The sequence below is a fragment of the Phyllobates terribilis genome, unplaced genomic scaffold, assembly GCF_046119375.1.
Source record: "Phyllobates terribilis strain yellow unplaced genomic scaffold, ASM4611937v1 Scaffold_9__5_contigs__length_417890890, whole genome shotgun sequence".
Lineage (NCBI taxonomy): Eukaryota > Metazoa > Chordata > Amphibia > Anura > Dendrobatidae > Phyllobates > Phyllobates terribilis.
Genome location: NW_027362769.1, coordinates 251,745,151 through 251,765,392, shown reverse-complemented (window position 1 = coordinate 251,765,392; position 20,242 = coordinate 251,745,151).

Here is a 20,242-nt window from a genome sequence, read left to right as displayed (position 1 = left end):
CTAGTCCTTGGAACGCAAGCACAAACATACAGCCAATGCCCCACTGGCAACACTACTAAATTCTCACATTTCATGACTGCTTGCGCTCGAAATGTTGCCTTTTAGGCTCGTGGAGATGGTAGCATTCCGCAACCTGATGGCGGCGGCCGTCTCTCGGTACTCGGTCTCCAGCCGCCACTATTTCTCTCGGTGTGCCATCCCCGCACTACACGAGCACGTGTCCCAAAACATTAGCTGTGCCCTCAACAACGCAGTTACTGGGAAAGTCCACCTAACCACGGACGCGTGGACAAGTGCTTGTGGGCAGGGACGGTACATCTCGCTGACGGCACATTGGGTTAACATAGTGAAAGCCGGGACCCAGTCGCGCCTTGAGAAGGAACACATCCTCCCGGCGCCAAGGATTGCGATTCATAGGTCAATCATGGTTGCCCCCATGGTCTACAGCTCCTGCCCCTCATTCTCCTCAGCCTCCTTCTCCTCTTCAGGAGAGTTGTGGGCAGCTCTGAAAGAGCAGGCAGATCTGTGACTCACACCACTGAACATACAGCCAGGCATGGTCATGTGTGACAATGGCCGGAACCTGGTGGCGGCTCTGAGGCGAGGCGAGCTCACACACGTACCATGCCTGGCCCATGTGCTTAACCTCGTGGTTCAGCGGTTTCTCAAATCCTACCCGGAGCTGCCGGATCTGCTTGTTTAAGTATGCCGCCCGTGTGCCCATTTTAGAAAGTCAGCTACAGCTTCCACTGCCCTTGCTGTGTTTCAGCAGTGTTTGCAGCTTCTGGCTCACAGACTGGGGTATGATGTCCCCACGCGTTGGAACTCTACACTGCAGATGTTGGGAAGGATTTGTGAGCAGAAGAGGACAGTTGTTGAGTACCAGCATCAACAAGGCATTCGGTATTCAGTTCAGACTCCACACATAAGACCTCAGGAGTGGACATGGATATCAGACATATGTACCATCCTCCAAAACTTTGAGGACTCCACCAAGATGGTGAGCGGCGATGACGCCATAATTAGCATCACCATCCCGCTTCTCTGTCTTCTGAAACACTCTCTGCTCACAATCAAAGAGGATTCATTGCAGGCGGTGCACGATGAGATGGAGCAATGAACCATATAGTTTGATTACACACAGCCAAGCCTCATCTCATCCCATCGTGGATTGGGTGACAATGAGGAAGAGGAGGAGGAGAAGGTAGGACAGGGGCTAGTTTCCTGCACTATAGACGGTACCGTCTGTTCAGCATCGATGGCCAGAGGATAGATAGGAGGAGGAGGAGGAGAACATGGTCTGTCATCCTCCTGGTGAGGACACCGAAGTCATGCCTGTTAGTAGTCTGGCACACATGGCTGATGTTATGCTGCACTGTCTTTCCCATGACCCTCGCGTTCTCAAAATTTTGGGTGACAGTCATTAATTGTTGGTGACACTTCTAGACCCATGCTACAAGGAGAACTTTATATCTCTTATTCCTGAGGCAGACAGGTCTACAAAAATTGGGCTGTACGAGAAGGCCCTTGTTGCAGAACTAATAAAAAAATTCCCATCTGAAAATGCTGGTGGCAATGGGCACACTGCGTTGGACAACCAAGGAGTACAGGCGAGTGAGACACATCTCCAATCCAGCAGAGGCAGGGGAACACTGTCAAAGTTCTGGGAGAGTTTTCTCAGAGCCTCCCATCGTACAGGGCCTGAGGCGCGGGGTACTCTCACAAAGAGTGCAAAGTTTTGTAACATGCTGAGGCATGTACCGTCCCTGGCCACATTGGCCTGTCCACGTGATTGTGGTTAGGCGGTCCTTCCCAGTATGTGCACTGGGGAGGGCATGGGTAATGTTGTGGGACCCATGCCTGTGGAAGGCGGAGACGATACCGGGAAAAATAATGGTGGCTGGGGACCGAGTATGGATACCCTGCCGCCGCTGGCATTAGGTTGTGAAAAGCTTCCACCTCAACGAGCCTAAAAGACCACATTTCAAGTGAAAGCAGCTTTAGAGGACTTCCTGGGAGAAATGACAGCAGGGTAGATATGGTTTCCCAAGTCCTTTCACCAAGCTAAAGCATATGGCTATGGTGAACTACAATTCAGCAAAAAAAGCTGTGGACTGGCTCCGTACCGTCCCTGGCCACATTCACTGGTCCACGTGTTTGTGGTTAGGCGGTCCTTCCCAGTAAGTGCACTGGGCATGGGTAATGATGCGGAACCCGTGCTTGTGGAAGGCGGAGACGACACCGGGAGAAACAGTGGTGGCTGGGGACCGTGTATGGTCACCCAGTCGCCGCCGGCATCAGGTTGTGAAAAGCTTCCGCCTCCACGAGCCTAAAACGCCATATTTCAAGTGCAAGCAGCTGCCCAGAAATCTGGCAGTTTAGTGTTGCGGCCTGTGGGTGGGTTCGTGGCTGGCGGCATACTTGCGCTTGCATTCCAAGTAACAAAAAACTAAGCCGATGGTGGCCTCTATCATCATCATGGCCTCACCTTGGCACTATGAACTCTCCAGAAGGAGAAGCCAGGGCCCACCGGAGGAGTCTCCAGATCTCTGGTGGGCCCGTCCAACCCTGCCGAGAAGCAGCCCTGGCTAAAAAAAGTGTGGGGGAAAGTTCCTGGACACTCTATGGCTGCTTTTTTAATGTGGATCGGACATGCTTATGCATGTTATTTCTTAAACCGCATTAGTGATCAGGCCATTGTCCAACTCTGTATTCATGAAATTAAATGCGCAAAGAAAGATGTTTGTGTGTAAAAGCACAACCGACAAGTGCGAATTGATGTTGCACGGGCTGCCATTGCTTCTGCAACAAGCTGCATTAGAGGACTTCCTGGGAGAAATGACACCCAGGGTAGATACGATTTCGCTCTATGCCAGTCCTTTCATCGAGCTAAATACAACTCTCAGCAAAAAAAGCTGTGAACTGCCTCTGTACCGTCCCTGGCCACATTCACCTGTCCACGTGTTTGTGGTTAGGCGGTCCTTCCTAGTAAGTGCACTGGGGAGGGCACGGCTAATGTTGTGGGACCCATGCTTGTGGAAGGCGGAGACGATACCGAGAGAAATAGTGGTGGCTGGGGACCAAGTATGGACACCTGGCCGCCACCGCCGGCGTGAGGTTATGAAAAGCTTCCACCTCCACGAGCCTAAAAGGCCATATTTCAAGTGAAAGCAGCTTTAGAGGACTTCGTGGGAGAAATGACATCTGAGTAGATATGGTTTCCCAAGTCCTTTCACCAAGCTAAAGCATATGGCTATGGTGAAATACAATTCAGCAAAAAAAGCTGTGGACTGGCTCCGTACCGTCCCCGGCCACATTCACCTGTCCACGTGTTTGTGGTTAGGCGGTCCTTCCCAGTAAGTGCACTGGGGAGTGCATGGGTAATGTTGTGGGACCCCATGCTTGTGGAAGGCGGAGACGACACCGAGAGAACAGTGGCGGCTGGGGACCGAGTATGGACACCCGGCCGCCGCCGGCATGAAGTTATGAAAAGCTTCCGCCTCCACGAGCCTAAAAGGCCACGTTTCAAGTGCAAGCAACTGTCAAAAATTTGGCAGTATAGTATTGAAGCCTGTGGGTGGCTGGCTGGCTGCATTCTTGCGCTTGCCTTCCAAGGAATGGGGTAGGGACAACTGAACACTGCACTGGGACAAGGACATGGACGGTGATTGTTGCAAGTCTGCAATGACAGGTGCATGGAGGGAGGCATCTTCGCATGCGCCAAGGATCACTTATGATGGGCACACTTTTAGGCAGTGACCTGGGAGTCAGAAATGCTTCCAGTGGGCTTCCCCATGATGTTCCCATGTCTTTTCAGAACTGTATGCAAGTGTCTGATGATGTGTCACACACCACATGGCCAGATAAGGTTGTGAAATGTTAAAATGACATTTCCCAGTGAATGAATTTGTCACGGTTGAAAGCAATGCAAAAGTGAAGAAACGCATCAAAAACGCTACGTATGAACATAGCCCAAGGTATGGAGGAGTATTTTTGGTTTTGGTTATTTATTTTGCCTTAAATACAAGTCATTACCCTGGAAAGGATGTTCCTTAATATATTTCCCAGGAAAATTGATTTTGGTTTCTTTTTTGTATGTTTTATTGTGAGTCCGTAAAAATGGCATAATACTCTGACAACGTTGTTGACAGCAGTGACCTGGGAGTCAGAAATGCTTCCAGGGGTCTTCCCCATGCTGTTCCCATGTCATTTGAGCACTGTTCCCATCGATTTGGGCAATTTTTAGGCCCTCTGCAGACCGTCGGGGGGAGCCGCCGAAAAAATGCTCGAGTTTCCCATAGACTTACATTGGGCTCGTTGCTCAGGTTGAGCACCCGAGTATTCCAATTTGCTCGACCCGAGCAACGAGTACCCAAGCATTTTAGTGCTCGCTCATCATTAGTAATGAGCGAGTATGTTTTGTTCACCCTTTCGCCGAGTATACTCGGCTGAGCACCGAGTATTTATAGCGTGCTCGGGCTTTAAGTTTCCGTCGCTCCGTGAACATGATTTGCGACTGTTTGACAGATTTAATACATGTGAGGAATGCCTGTTTTTCCAGCAAACTTACCCTCCCTGGGTCCAGGTCTGCTTCTCTACCGCTGATCGAAAATCAGTTGTTACACAGCTTCTATACTAATAACAAACAGCATGGAATTTGACTTGATAATAGAGCTGTGGGTACTTTTACTGTAGATGTGGGAAACGCAAATTCTGTAATTACACCAATGTAATAAGTACAGGCAGAATTTTCATCTGCTGTCACTTTAACCACTGCAGGGGATAGATTACCTTTGCAGATGTACATGCCCACTTATTTATATAGCAAGACTAAGGGAGGAGAAGATTGGGTGACCATAAAGGAGACATCACTCATGGGACAGGTGCATGAAGGTAGAATGAACACATTTGACTTCAATGTTACAGAGGAGGTTGCCCCCATCATGAGGGGTGGACATTACGATAGCAGAATTTTTCAAAAAGAGACCAAATAGCTCTTTTGTTTGAACACAGATCAACCCAGGGGGGGGTTAAATGAACAGCTCAGTTTTAGCTGTTTTTCTGCGAGGTATTGTGTTTCTACAATTGGGTAGTTATTTAGGGGTTATACTCCTATACACTACCCAATATTTAATCTGAGTTAGAAAGGCTTTATGTCCTGCACTTTCACTCTAAACCCATCCTCCCCTTCATCCCTTCATGGTCGTATAGGGGTTCCTGACCGATGATGTATTGGTACATCAAGTAACTGTGGTATTACTGTAATCGTACTGACCCGAAGAATAAATCAATTTTACCACACACAGAACAGCATAAAAAAAACAATTCCTGAGTTGCTGGTTTTTGTTCATTCTGCCTCCCAAAAATTGGAATAGAAAGCGATCAAAAAATTGTTATGTGAAAAGAAGTGGTATCATTAAAAATGTTATTTCATCCCACAGAAAACAAACCCTAACATGACTCTGTCGAAAGAAATATAGAAAAATGATAGCTCTCAAATATGGGCATGCAAAAACTTGTTCTTGCAAAAAAAAGCACATTTAGCATCCACATGTTTGGCATTTATGTAGTAAGGAGAGCCTGCTTAATTTCCGGGTGCATGTCTCCAGAAGCATGTACTGAGCACTACTGTGTAATGGCACTATACACTGTGTGCAGAATTATTAGGCAAATGAGTATTTTGATCACATGATACTTTTTATACATATTGTCCTACTCCAAGCTTCATAGGCTTGAGAGCCAACTACCAATTAAGTAAATCTAGTGATGTGCATCTCTGTAATGAGGAGGGGTGTTGACTAATGACATCAGCACCCTATATAAGGTGTGCTTAATTATTAGGCAACTTCCTTTCCTTTGGCAAAATGGGTCAGAAGAGAGATTTGACGGGCTCTGAAAAGTCCAAAATTGTGAGATGTCTTGCAGAGGGATGCAGCAGTCTTTAAATTTCCAAACTTTTGAAGCATGATCACCGAACAATCAAGCGTTTCATGGCAAATAGCCAACAGGGTCGCAAGAAGCGTGTTGGCCAAAGAAGGCGCAAAATAACTGCCCATGAATTGAGGAAACTCAAGCGTGAAGCTGCCAAGATGCCATTCTCCACCAGTTTTGCCATATTTCAGAGCTGCAATGTTACTGGAGTATCTAAAAGCACAAGGTGTGCGATACTCAGGTATGTGGCCAAGGTAAGGAAAGCTGAAAAACGACCACCTTTGAACAAGAAACATAAGATAAAACGTCAGGAATGGGCCAAGAAATATCTTAAGACTGATTTTTCAAAGGTTTTATGGACTGATGAAATGGGAGAGATTCTTGATGGGCCAGATGGATGGGATAGAGGCTGGATCAGTAAAGGGCAGAGAGCTCCACTCTGACTCAGACGCCAGCAAGGTGGAGGTGGAGTACTGGTATGGGCTGGTATCATCAAATATGAACTTGTGGGACCTTTTCGGGTTGAGGATGGAGTGAAGCTCAACTCCCAGACCTACTGCCAGTTTCTGGAAGACAACTTCTTCAAGCAGTGGTACAGGAAGAAGTCGGTATCGTTCAAGAAAAACAAGATTTTCATGCAGGACAATGCTCCATCACATGCATCCAACTACTCCACAGCGTGGCTGGCCAACAAAGGTCTAAAAGAAGAAAAAATAATGACATGGCCCCCTTGTTCACCTAATCTGAACCCCATAGAGAACCTGTAGTCCATCATAAAATGTGAGATCTACAGGGAGGGAAAACAGTACACCTCTCGGAACAGTGTCTGGAAGGCTGTGGCAGCTGCTGCACGCAATGTTGATCGAAAACAGATCAAGCAACTCACAGAATCTATGGATGGAAGGCTGTTGAGTGTCATCATAAAGAAAGGTGGTATATTGATCACTAATTTTTGGGGTTTTTGTTTTTGCATGTCAGAAATGTTTATTTCTAAGTTTTGTGCACTGATATTCATTTACCTGGTGAAAATAAATAAGTGAGATGGGATTATATTTGGTTTTTATTAAGTTGCCTAATAATTCTGTACAGTAATAGTTTCCTGCACAAACAGATATCCTCCCAAGATAGCCAAATCGAAAAAAAACCCACTCCAACTTCCAAAAATATTAAGCTTGGATATTTATTAGTCTTTTGGGTTGATTGAGAACATAGTTGTTGATCAATAATAAAAATAATCCTCTAAAATACAACTTGCCTAATAATTCTGCACACAGTGTATTATACTAGACACTACAATAGTAGATTTGCAATTTTCACTCAGTAGAATCCACTGCTGCTTGTTTCTCGAAAACTCCCATGGAGTCCAATCGTCACTATACCTGTAGATAAATTCCCAAAGGGTATAATTTACAAAATGGGGTCACTTGAGGGGGGGATTCTGCTCTTATAGCACTTAGGGATCTGTGTATGGAGTCCACAAACTATTCTAGGAGTCAAATATGGCTTTGTACTTCCTGAGTCTCGCTGTACAGTATGTCTAAGTAGTACTGTACAGTCATGTATGCGGTATTTCCATTTTCAGCAGAAATTGTGTAGCAACTTTTGGTGCTATTTTTACCCATTTACCCTTGTAAAAATGTAAAATATGGGGCTAAAACAACATATTTGTGGTAAAAATGTAATTATTTTTCATTCACCGCTCAATGGAATAAAATTCTGTGACACACCTGTGGTGTCAATGTGATCACAGCACCTTTAGATGTATTCATTGAGAGGTGTAGTTTGTAAAATAGATCACTTATGGGGGTACGCTGCTGTTCTGGCACCTCAGACGCTCTTCCAGGGGCTTATGGCTACCACAAACCCTAACAGTAAAATCTTCACTATAATATGCGTTTCTTCCCTTCTGAGTTTTGCACTGTGCGTGAAAAGCATTCTCTGTTTACATATAGGTTATTGACGCACTCAGGATAGATTGCACAACAAACTCTGAGGTCAATTTTTTCCTATTAGCCCAAATAAAAATTTAAACTTTGGGGATAAAACATTTTAGTGAAAAAAATGTCATTATTCTTTCTTCACCACCCAATGGTATAAAATTCTGTCAGTCACATATGGTGTCAACATGCTCGCTGCAATCCTAGATGAATTCATGTTGTTTGTAAAATGGGGTCACTTAAGGGGGTTTTGCTGTTGTGGCACCTCAGGGGCTTTGTGAATGTGACATGGCACCCACAAAACCATTCTGCCAACATCTGAACTCCAATTTGGCGCTTCTTCCCTTCTGAGCTTTGCACTGTTGCTCAACAGTTATTTGTGACCACATATGGGGTATTGGCATATTGAAGAAAAATTGCGAAACAAATTGTACTGTTCAATTTCTCCTATTATTTCTTTTGAAAATTAAAAACTTGGGGCTAAAGCAACATTTTAGTGGAAAAAAATTTAATTTTCAATTAACTCAGCCTAATGTTATAAATGGTGTGCTGCAATGTGTGCTACTGTGTATGTTTACAGACTTTCCAGAGGAAAAGACAAACTTTATCTGCGAGAAATGCAAGCTTGTGACTATGTTAGAGGAAAAGGTGCAAAGTCTTCAGGAGAGAATAGCTACACTGAAGCTCATCAAAGAAGAACTATTCAGCGTTCCTGCAGAAACTAATGACAGAATAGAAAAAAAATATTCAGAATATTAAAAGAGAAGCACCTTTCATTGTACCTACAAAAGAAGAGAAATTGAAGCATGTGACCCATAGAAGCAGGACGATGAGGAGGCAGTCAGGACCCATACCACTGAAGAACCGCTACCAGGCTCTCACACAGGACAACTATGAAGATGTACATAAAAAAAAAGTGCTTTACCAACAGAGAACACTCCAGTAAGATATCAGAAGCCTCTTAAAGGGAGAAAAAGAAGCACTGCGGTAAGAAAAGGAGAATGGTGGTCATGGGGATTCCCTACTGAGAGGAGGAGCCCAAATCAAAGATGTGTCTGATAGGGTATCAAGATTCATCAGCGCTACAGATGACTATGCATTCCTACTAATACACGTAGGAACAAATGACACAGCAAAAAAGGACTTGGAAACTATGCAGAGACTTTTAAGACCAAGGCCGGAAAGTGAAGGAACTGGGAACGCAGGTCGTCTTCTCATCCATCCTTCCAGTGGATGGACATGGACCATTAAGATTGAACAGGATTTTACAGGTGAGCAACTGGCTACATCGATGGTGCCATGAGAAACATTTTTGGCTTCTTGACCATGGAGTGAATTACCTGTATGATGGACTCTTTGGTAGAGATGGGTTACATCTTCCGAAAACAGGAAAACATATATTTGATAGATTCCTTGCTAAACTCATCAGCAGAGCTTTAACCTAGAGCAATACGAGATGGGAAATATACAGCCAGGAAAAAATATGCAGCTAATGAATTCTTTTGAGAACCCTGCTATTAGAAGTGAAAATAAAGATCAAAAACAACAAATTCTGAATGAAAAGAGAGGAGCAAGAGAAACTGACTACAAATTAAAATGTGTTTATACAAATACACAGAGCATGGGAATCAAGCAAGGAGAATTGGAGCTGCTAACACAGAAAGAGAGATATGATATCATAGGGATCACTGAAACTTGGTGGGATGATATACATGGTGGGAATAAAAGGCTTGAAGGCTACAACTTATTTATTAGAAAGAGAATTAACAAGAGGGGAGGAGGTGTTGCAATGTATGTTAGGAAAAAGTATATATCTCCACAGAGATCCAAGCTTGAGAGAATGATAGCGCTGCAGAAACTGTTTGGGTAACAATTAGTGATGAGCGAATGTGCTCGCCACTGCTTGGTACTCACCTGAGCATCACTGTGCTCGATAAGCTTGGTGAGTATTTTCGGGTTGCTCGGGTGTGAGCTCAAGTCCCCGCCCTGCATGTTTGGCTCTCTTTAGAGAGCCAATACACATGCAAGGATTGCCTGCCACGCACTGTGATGACGTAGCCATGTTGGCTGTGGGCATTACAGTGATTGGCTGGCCACAAAGCATCATCAGGTCTATGTAAGACCTGGCGCTGCTATGCTTGTCACAGCCTAACCCAGAAACAGGCAGAGTAGGGAGAGGTGCTGCTGAGTCAGGGAGAGAATTGCTTGTTTATAGTTAGTATAGGTATTCCACAACATATATATATATATATATATATATATATATATATATATAAAAGAAAGCGCAGCAGCACTCCATTATGGCCAAGATACATAAAGACAATAAAACCATTTAGTTTAAACTGTGTTATTACTCAATAAGCTTTACTTACAAAAAATGGAGGTTCTTAGCTCATAAATTGGCCAATTCATGTGTGCCCATCAACTGCTGCAAGGTGACCTCCCATCTGATGGGTACTACTCTGCCTACATGACTCTCTTGGGCTACAAGCCTATAACTCTGGACAGAATATGTCACTTCTGGGCTAAAACACCTACAATTTAAATGGGCTGGTAGAATAGAATATACATCACCTGCTGGTTAAATGGGGGGAGTGCAAGGTCAAACAGGAGGCAGTTCCCACCTCCTATAGTAATATGTCAAAAAAAACTGAACAGCACATCCCAAATGTGAACAGGTGCAAGCTGCAGAAACTGCATAAGATATATAAAAAGAAAGCGCAGCAGCACTCCATTATGGCCAAGATACATAAAGACAATAAAACCATTTAATTTAAACTGTGTTATTACTAGTGTTGAGCCACCCCCGTAGTGTTCGAGTTCGGTTCGGTTCGTCGAACACCCGTGTGTTCGCCGAACTGTTCGTCGAACTGTTCGTCGAACACCTTCGAACACCGTTAAAACCAATGGCAGGCAAACAAAAACACATAGAAACACATAGAAAACACCTTCAAAGGTGTCCAAAAGCTGACAAACTGCTCAGAAGACATAACTAACACATGGAAAAGTGACAAGTACATATAGTCATGCGAAAATAAAAGAGGTGGAGGAGTAAAAGGAGGGGGAGACACAGATATAGGCATGTCATGCCCTTCTAAAATCCAAAAAGTGAGAAGCCGACACGGCCAGTCCGCTCCTGCCCGTGCCACCTCCGTGTCGCCGGGTTTGTGCCAGAGCCGCGGTGAACCCTGATGGCCAGCCCCCCTCTCCCAATACTGGTGCCTGTCCGCTGGTGGGTCGAGCGAGCCCCCCTGTGGTGGAGGCAGCTCTAAGCTTTTTAATTTAAATTGTCTCTCTAATTTGAATGAATACACTTTAAATCCATTTACAAGGATCTATTGGAGGGCAAGTCTCATGCCAGCAGCCACGGTAATTCCAGCTCCAGTAGCGTCCACTAAAGCTGCTGCAGTTAAAAAGCTTTTATAAGGATCGAGCTCGGCTGTCCACCGCAAGGCATCCTACTGCCAGTCCCAGCCCCTATGCCTTGGGGTGCCTCCTGATGCTCTTCACTAAGTATCCCATGGTCCCGAAGCATTTCCTTTGAAAAAATTAAGTGTCTAAACTACAGGTGGTGTAGCTTGCTTAACAGCCGGGATAATCCGCTGACTAGCAGACACTGCTACTAGGCACAAAGTATTTCCTGGGCTAGATGCAGTTAAAAATTTGTAATTAGATACTCTCGTTGGATGCTGAGAAAGCATTCCATAGAGTCTCCTGGCACGCCATATATGATTCTCTTAAAAAGCTTGGGGTAGGGGTCTAGGGGACCCTTTTATAGCCAAAATCACGGCCCTGTATCGCAATACGTCACCTAGGCTGAAGATAAATGGAACTGTAGCACCCTGAGGGCTCGGTTGCTACAGACGTATTGCACCTCACCCAGAGGTGTGATATCTCACTCTCAGGTAAGGATGGAGTGTGGATCAGGACCCGACACCTGCATGCATTACACCACATTGCCGTGGGGCAGGGCGACCAATATGCCCCTGAGATGGGCACGACAGTCCCTGTCCCTGGCTGGAGTGGGGGGAGGGAACACTGAGGAAGGGGAACCCTGTAGTGCAGGAGCAGGGAGGAAGCAGTTCCTGGGTGCATTGAGAAGGGAGTATAAAAGGTGGGCACCATCTTAGTTCAGTGCAGAGAAGTCTGAGCAGAAGTGGCAGGGAGCAGGGGCTCTGCATGAGCTCTGCTCCGGAGGCGGGCCTAGTAACAGAGGCCCAGGCCTGGAAGAGGGAGAAGGAAGGAAGAGGAGCGGAGAAGGCTCCAGGAACGAGGAATGAAGGGATCCCAGGGGTGCGGACGGGCGAGTCGCCACCGCACGCCCGAATCCACCTGCGTGGAGGGGTCAGGCCAAAGGGGGAGACCGGTCCCCGAACTAGTGGAGGCAGGAAACGACCCTCAGCTAGAAACCCGAGGCTCTGACATTTTATGTGGCGCAGCCCCTCGCTACACCCGCTAGGAAGGCACCACATAGGGTCAGGGAAACTGGCGCCAAGTTTACCAAGAGGAGGCCCGAGGCAGCCGGACAGAAGTGTTGGTAAGAAAGGCCAGACAAAGGACACACAAAGGGGGTCCTGTGAAGTGCTCCAAAGTTATCTGGGAGTTGTCTGAGCCCCTCACCTGGTGAGCACAGTACGACGTGGGCAGCCGTTACCTGCAGACGTGGTCTGGATAATAAGAACTGTGAGTAAAGGCCCTGGACTGCATCACTGACTCCGTGTCGTTACTGCTGCTGCCCTGCACCATCACCCCCATCCTCCGCATACACTGCCCTGAGGCTATACTCCTCCCGTGGGGAGTTATGCTACGCTCTGCTGCACCCACAACACCAGCCTCAGCGGTCTGCCCTGTAGCGGCGGTTCACTCTGACCGCAATCCACGGGTGGCGTAGTCGGACATTTAAACATCAAAACCACATAAATAGTTCCGCCACTGGTTTGACCGCCCTGAGCCACGGAACCGGGTCGCCGCCACGAAGACAACAACCACCAGCATCCACCAAAAAGGGTCCGGCTCCGGGTGTCCCAAGGCCCAGGGGGTGCGTCAGAACATTTTCATCACCTTTCACAATCACCAATGGGACAAGGCAGGGATGTCCTCTGTCCCCTCTCTTATACATCCTAGTGACGGAGCACCTGCTCTCATCAATTCGCCATAACCCCAATATTAGGTGGATTGAGGTGGGAGGCACCGAGTACAAGTGCTCTCTATTTGCTGATGATGTCCTAGTATATATCACTCAATCACATATATCCATCCCTGCTGTTATGGCTGAAATAGATCACTTTGTTACATGGTAAAATTTTAAAATCAATGCAGCGAAGTCTGAGGCCCTCGATGTCTCCCTCCCCAAATCCATATAGGATTCCATCCAGTCCAACTTTCCCTTTGCCTGGCCCTCACAGGGTATCAAATACTTAGGAATTCCTATTCATAGAGACCTCTCCCATCTATGTTATCTTAATTTTGGGCCCTTTATTGAACAATTCCATACAGACCACGGTTGGCAAGTTAGAACTGTAAGATTCACTACGTGAACCACTGGTGTTTTGTGGAAAAGCACATGTACACTGCGTTCCAAATTATTATGCAAAAAGTGTTTAGGAGTGATAAGGGAAGAATTTGTTTGTTTGTCAGTTAAACTCATTGATGGTGATGTGTGTCAGGGCTCTTTATATCACTGTAAGCAATTGCAGACACCTGTGCTAATTAGTTTGGCAGGTGTGTCCAATGAAAGGCAAGACTACTTAAGAAGGCTCTCTCACATTATTAAGCAGCCTACATTTTCTGCCAAAATGGGAAAGAAAAAGGATGTGTCGGCTGCTGAGAAGCAACAAATTGTGGAGTGTTTAGGTCAAGGCATGACTACAATCAACATTGTGCGATGATCAGGATGAAGTGTCTTGGCAATCAAGAAGTATGTAGCTGATTCACAGTACACACGTGTGCGTGCTGATAAGGGCAAATTGAGGACTCTTTCCTACAGGCAATTACGTCAGGTTGAAAGAGCAGCGGCAAAAAAGCCTTGTCATAGCAGCAGAAAAGTTTTTGAAGCTGCTTGTGCCTCCAACGTCCCCCGAACAACAAGATGCAGGGTCCTTCAGAGGTTTGCAGCTGTGCATACGCCATCCTGTCGACCTCCTCTATCCACTTCACACAAGCAGAAACGGCTCAAGTGGGCCAAACATTACATGAAGACTGATTTCAAAACTGTTTTATTCACGGATGAGTGCCTTTCAGCGCTCGATGGTCCAGATGGATGGAGTGGAGGATGGCTGGTTGATGGACACCCCACGCAAACACGGCTACAGCGCCAACAAGGAGGAGGTGGAGTAATGTTTTGGGCTGGAATCATGGGGAGAGAGATTGTCGGCCCCTTTAGGATCCCGGAAGGCGCTAAAGATGAACTCCATAATGTATGTGGATTTTCTCAAACAGCACTTCCTGCCATGGTTCAAGAAGAAGAACCGTGTATTTCACAGCAAAATCATTTTTCTGCATGATAATGCACCATCTCATGCTGCACATAAAACATCTGCATCTCTGGCTGATATGGGCATAAAAGTGGACAAACTTATGGTGTGACCCCCATGCTCCCCTGACCTCTACCCCATTCAGAACCTTTGGAGCATCATTAAAAGGAGTGTCTATGATGGCGGGAGGCAGTTCACATCTAAGCAACAGCTCTGGGAGGGTATTCTGTCCTCATGCAAAACAATTGAAGCAGAAACCATCCAAAACCTGACAAATTCAATGGACGAGAGAGTTCAGAAGCTCCTTTTGAACAAGGGGTCCTATGTGAAAATGTAACATCACCTAGAATAAAGTTTTGAGTTGAAAACTGTTTGATTTCAGTTTCTAACAACCTGCTAATGCTTATAATTTGAAAAATGACCATTTTTTTGGTCTTTATTAAAATGAAAAGGTTGATCGAAAAGTTTGGGGGATCTAAGAGTGTGGCAACCCAGTAGTCATGATTACTTCGAATTCTGACAATATGAGGGTCATGCTGCAGGTAGTGCAGCAAGAAGGCACTTATGTGTCTTGCGCATCTCGGAGCCCCAAAATAATTTTCCGGGCTAGATGCAGCTAAAAATTATTTTTAATTTTAAATCTGGTGGAGCTTATTATAGATGGCCTAATAGGATCAGTGCTGCACACTGCTACAAAGCCCAAATTATTTTCCAGTCAAGATACAGATAAACATGATTAGTAATTTGAAAGCTTAAAACGGTTGGTAGGGTGATTTTAACCAATTATCAAGCTTTTACTCTCCCCAGGATGACACAGGGGTAGAAAAGTCGTTTCGGATCCATGATTTGTTCATCTTTATGAACGTGAGTCTGTCTACATTATCAGTGGAGAGCCGCGTGCGCTTATCTGTCAGCACACCACCAGCAGCGCTGAACACACGTTCAGACAGAACGCTGGCTGCGGGGCATGACAAGATCTCCAAGGCGTAAGTGGCTAGCTCCGGCCATTTATCCAGATTGGAAGCCCAAAAAGAGCAAGGGTCCAGTGACACAGTCGTGGCTTCAATGTTTACTTGGAGATACTCCTGTACCATCGTCTCTAGGCGTTGACTATGTGTCAGACTTCTTGTCTCCTGTGGCCTTGCAAAGGATGGGCTAAAAAAGTGGTGAAATGATTCCGCAAAATTGATGTTACCAGCAGATACTGTGGTTCTGTTACGGTTTGAGTGCTGAACACTTGACGGTCCCACGGTTGGCAAGTTGGAACTGTGAGATTCACTACGTGCACCACTGGTGTTTTGTGGAAAAGCACATGTAAGATTCTGCAACAGTCTCTGCTGATACTCCTGCATGCGTGCATCCCTTTCTATGGCTGGCAGGAATAATTTCGGCAAATTTACTTTTGTACCGGGGATCTAACAGTGTGGCAACCCAGTAGTCAGGATTATTTCTAATTCTCACAATTCGAGGGTCATGTTGCAGGTAGTTCAGCAAGAAGGCACTCATGTGTGTTGCGCATCCAGGAGCACCAAGTCCCTGTTGTGTTGGTGGCGAGGTAACAATCATGCTTCCTTCCTCTGTCCTCTCCCCCCAAACTCGCACAACAGAAATGTGATCAAGGTCTCCCTCATCTGATGAGTCTTCAATCAGTTCGTCCTCCACTTCTTCCTGGGCTCCTGCACCTTCCTCACTAGTTTGGCTGCTACCATGCGCCCTGGTAAAACCATCTCCCCCACCCTCACATGCCTGCCGCCTTGGTGCTGCCGACCGTCTGGAACTTGCAGATGTTAGCCCTTCCGCATACAACTCCTCCTCCTCTACTTCCTCCACCTCCTCTTGTGCCACCACCTGACTCCGAATTCTGTTTAGCATATGCTCCAGCATGTAAATCACCGGAATAGTCATGCTGATAATGGCATCATCAGCACTAAACATCTTCGTCGCCATTTCAAAACTGTGCAGAAGGGTGCATAGGTCCCTGATCTGAGACCACTCCTCCAGCGTGATTTGCCCCACCTCTGGATCTCGTTGGCCCAGGCTATACGTCAGAACGTATTGCACCAGGGCTTGTCGGTGCTGCCATAGTCGCTGCAACATGTGCAGAGTTGAATTCCACCGGGTAGGCACATCGCATTTTAGCCGGTGAAGTGGCAGGCCCAACGACTTCTGTAGAGATGTAAGTCGCTGAGCTGCGGGATGCGAACGGCGGAAGTGAGCACACAGCGACCGTGCCCTCTGCAGAAGGCCATCTAGTCTGGGAGAGTGGGCTAAAAATTGCTGGACAACCAGGTTCAACACGTGAGCCATACAAGGCACGTGTGTGACATTGCCCCGGCGAAGGGCCGCACCCAGGTTTGCAGCATTGTCGCACACGGCCTTCCCTGGTTTCAGGTCCAGTGGAGACAGCCATTCATGAAATTGGTTCTCCAGAGCTGACCACAACTCCTCAGCTGTGTGACTCACATTTCCCAGACATTTCAAAGTAAAAACCGCCTGATGACGTTGAGCCCTACTGCCAGCATAGTAAGGAGGTGTGCAGGATCCATTCTGCGCAGTTAGAAAGCTTGTGGCATAACCAGACAGGCTTTGGGTGCAGGTGGAAGACCGAGAGGAGGTTGAGGAGGCAGAAGCAGTGGAGGAACTTTGACATAAAGAGGATTGACGCACAACTCGTGGGGATGGCAAGACTTGGACAGCAGCCCCTTGTCCTGCTGTCACCATAGTTACCCAGTGCCCAGTCAGCGACATGTAACGCCCCTGTCCATGCCTACTCGTCCAAGTGTCTGTGGTGAAATGCACCCTGTCACACACAGAGTTTCTCAAAGAAGCGGTGATGTTGTGTGCGACATGCTGGTGGAGCGCAGGCACACCTTTCTTTGAGAAGTAGTGCCGACTGGGCATCTGGTACTGGGGCACTGCGACGGACATAAGGTCTCGAAAATCCTCTGTGTCCACCAAGCGGAAAGGCAGCATTTCTGTAGCCAAGAGCTTGCAGATGGTGAAATTCAACCTCTTAGCTTTCTCATGGCTAGGAGGAAATGGTCTTTTACTTGTCCACATCTGAGGGACCGAGGGCTGGCTATTGTGCTTAGACGGGGTTGATAAGGGTGTCCCCGGCAAACTGCCGGTCTGTGAGGAAGATGCAGGCGGACATGTTAGGTTGCCTTGATCCAAAGGTGGTGCTATCGATGTCGGACAGCGCTCAACACCAGCTGGTGTTACCACCTCCAAAGAAAATGATGACCTGACAATCACGCTGGCTGTTGCGGGTAAAGAGGTGGCAGGTCTGCGCCCCAAAACAGGTGTGACTGCTGTCCCCCCAGTCACAGAGGATGAAGAGGCCGCGGATGCACAAGATATGGCAGACGGTGGTTGGCCCGGCCGGCTAGGCCGCATTGTAGCACACTGAGCTTCCCACTGCAACTTATGCTTCATGTCCATGTGCCGGTTCATGCATGAAGTACTCAAACTATGTATTTTTTGGCCTCTACTTAGCTTTTGCTGACAAATGTTACAGATAACACGAGTTGGGTCATCTTTATCGATCTGAAAAAATGCCCAGGCTATGCAAGGCTTAGCACCCATGCGACCTGAAGAGCCACCACGACTTGTGGTGAGAGGCAGAGTTGTGTTTGAGGATGCAGTTGTTGACGTGCTTCCAGTACTACGTCTCTGTCCAGGAAGGCGCAACCTGACCTCGTCGTCACTAGCATCTTCCTCCACCTCCTCTGCTGACCTCATCTCTTGGCTGACTGTGGGTTGACAGTAAGTGGGATCTCCAACCTCATCATCATCACCCTGTGTGTTATCACACCCGTCGTCCTCAGAGCCAACCTGTTCCTGCCCTGACAAAAAACTAAAGTTTTCGCTCCAATCAGGTATTTGAGTCTTATCATCATCTTCCTCATTGTCTCCACCAACAGGAGTTACAGTTTGGGAATGAGGGTCTACATTATGGTCAGAACCTTCTGCGTCTGGTCCTGGATCCGACTCATAAAGATTCTGGGCATCAGTGCAGATCATTTCCTCGTCTGGATTCACAGAAGCGCTGGAGTCGACCTCTGATTCCCAGGCTATAGTATGAGTAAACAGCTCTGCAGACTCAACCATCTGTTCTACCTCATACTCAGATGGGCAGCTGGAGATTTGGGAGCTGTGAGGAAGCAAGTGCGATTTGGGTGACACCTTTGAGGACTGGAGTATTTGTGATGTTGAAGTTGATGTGGAGGAGAGCCCACTTAAAGGAGCACTTGATATCCGTTGAAGCACCTGCTGTTTTTGTGCCTCATCTGGAATTTGTAGCGATTGGCGTGGCCGTAAGAAAGGGATCTTATCACATTGTCCGCTAAAAGAAGTAGACATTTTAGTTTGGCTGGAAGATGGTCTTTCTTCTGCAGATGTTACTGTTGCTTTAACACCTACCCCACGGACACAACCTTTTTTCCCCTTCCCAACACGCCTATTCCCCTTTCCACCAGCAGCAGGCCTTTTTCCACTCATTTTGGTGGTTAACTAATTCACAACTCTGGAGTTGTTTGCACAAAAAAACAATGGATGGGAACCGAGCAGAGCTGAGTGGCCAAACTGTGGTATTAGGCCAAAACTATTGGCTGGGTTAGATGCAGAAAAAAATTATATTCAATTTGCAACCTGATGGAGGTCAGTATAGATGGACTAATACAACAAGTCCCACACACAGCTAGAAGCCCAATATTTTTTCAGAGGTAGATGCAGAAAAAAATATATTCAGTTTGCAACCTGATGGAGGTCAGTATAGATGGACTAATACAACAAGTCCCACACACAGCTAGAAGCCCAATATTTTTTCAGAGGTAGATGCAGAAAAAAATATATTCAGTTTGCAACCTGATGGAGGTCTGTATAGATGGATTAATAGAACAAGTCCCACACACAGCTAGAAGCCCAATATTTTTTCAGAGGTAGGTGCAGAAAAAAATATATTCAGTTTGCAACCTGATGGAGGTCAGTATAGATGGACTAATACAACAAGTCCCACACACAGCTAGAAGCCCAATATTTTTTCAGAGGTAGATGCAGAAAAAAATTATATTCAGTTTGCAACCTGATGGAGGTCTGTATAGATGGATTAATAGAACAAGACCCACACACAGCTAGAAGCCCAATATTTTTTCAGAGGTAGATGCAGAAAAAAATATATTCAGTTTGCAACCTGATGGAGGTCAGTATAGATGGACTAATACAACAAGTCCCACACACAGCTAGAAGCCCAAATATTTTTTCAGAGGTACTGTAGATGCAGATAAAAATTATTTTTAATTTGCAACCTGATGGAGGTCAGTATAGATGGACTAATAGAGAAAGTCCGACACACTGCTAGAAGGCCAAATATTTTTTCAGAGCTAGATGCAGAAAAAAATTATATTCAGTTTGCAACCTGATGGAGGTCAGTATAAATGGACTAACAGAGAAAGTCCCACACACTGCTAGAAGGCCAAATATTTTTTCAGAGCTAGATGCATACAAAAAATTATTTTAAATTTGCAACCTGATGGAGGTCAGTATAGGTGGACTAATAGAACAAGTCCCACACACTGCTAGAAGGCCAAATATTTTTTCAGAGCTAGATGCAGAAAAAAATTATATTCAGTTTGCAACCTGATGGAGGTCTGTATAGATGGATTAATAGAACAAGACCCACACACAGCTAGAAGCCCAATATTTTTTCAGAGGTAGATGCAGAAAAAAATATATTCAGTTTGCAACCTGATGGAGGTCAGTATAGATGGACTAATACAACAAGTCCCACACACAGCTAGAAGCCCAAATATTTTTTCAGAGGTACTGTAGATGCAGATAAAAATTATTTTTAATTTGCAACCTGATGGAGGTCAGTATAGATGGACTAATAGAGAAAGTCCG